This window comes from Cornus florida, unplaced genomic scaffold, assembly GCF_030987335.1.
Source record: "Cornus florida cultivar Cherokee Brave unplaced genomic scaffold, ASM3098733v1 CherokeeBrave_3.0.0_Hap2_Chr04, whole genome shotgun sequence".
Lineage (NCBI taxonomy): Eukaryota > Viridiplantae > Streptophyta > Magnoliopsida > Cornales > Cornaceae > Cornus > Cornus florida.
In genome coordinates, this window is record NW_026775574.1 from 50276506 (window position 1) to 50277499 (window position 994).

Sequence of the window (994 nt, forward strand, 5' to 3'; positions counted from 1 at the left end):
CTTAATGTAAGCCAACACTCTACCTACCTTGTGTATTTCTACCATTCTTTGAAGATAATATTCTATGCAATGAATTTTCACTCATGCTCTCATAGAGATGCCACACATCATCCTCATGCCTATCAATGTAAGAACTACCCATGGAAGCATCAACCATACCCTTGTAATTGTCCGATAAGCTCTCAAAGAAATATTAAACTAATTGCCATTTGGGCATGTCATGGTGTGGACACTTCCTAAGCAATTCATTAAAGCGTTCCCATGCCTCATGAAATGTTTCCCCATCCCCATGTGTAAACTCTCTAATGGACGTTCTCATGGCATTGGTCTTTGAAACCGGATAGTACTTCTTCAAGAACTCTTGTTGCATTTCTGCCCAAGAAGTGATTGAAAAAGGCCTAAGGTTGTTGAACCAATACTTTGCCTTGTCCTTTAGGGTGAATGGAAAAAGTTTAAGCCTTAAGACCTCTTCCGGCATGTCCGTATATCGAACGGTAGAACAAACTTCAAGAAACTCATCCAAATGTTTGTAAGGTTATTCACTTAGAAGTCCATAAAAGTTAGCAAGCATTTGAATGGTTTGTGCTTTGATCTCATAGTGGTGTGCTCTAAATGGTGGCAATTGGATGCATGTGGGTGCATTATACTCATTTGGTGCATTATACTCATTTGGCACATAATGGTCTCTTAAAGCAAGTGGTGGGTTAGCTACTTGAGATATAACATGAACACCTTGATTTTGAATTCCTTGATTGGTGATGGGAGGTTGTGGAACATACATTGGCCTTGGCATTCCAAATGGAACTTGGCCTTGTTGTTATTGAGGTTGGTGAATGTATGGCCTTGGCATGCCTAATGGTACTTGTATGCCCTCATTGTGCACATTAGGATGAAGAATACCTTGTTGGTCTATGTGACCAAGGTCCTCAACATGATCATAATTATGGTCTTCCATTGATAGATTGGTTCTATTTGAACTTCCTTTTCCCCTAGG

General features: G+C 39.9%; 1 pseudogene; it reads left to right on the forward strand.

Annotated features, from left to right (window-relative positions):
- Positions 1 to 215: 215 nt before the first annotated feature.
- Positions 216 to 313, forward strand: LOC132305798 (small nucleolar RNA R71; annotated as a pseudogene).
- The last annotated feature ends 681 nt before the right edge of the window (positions 314 to 994 follow it).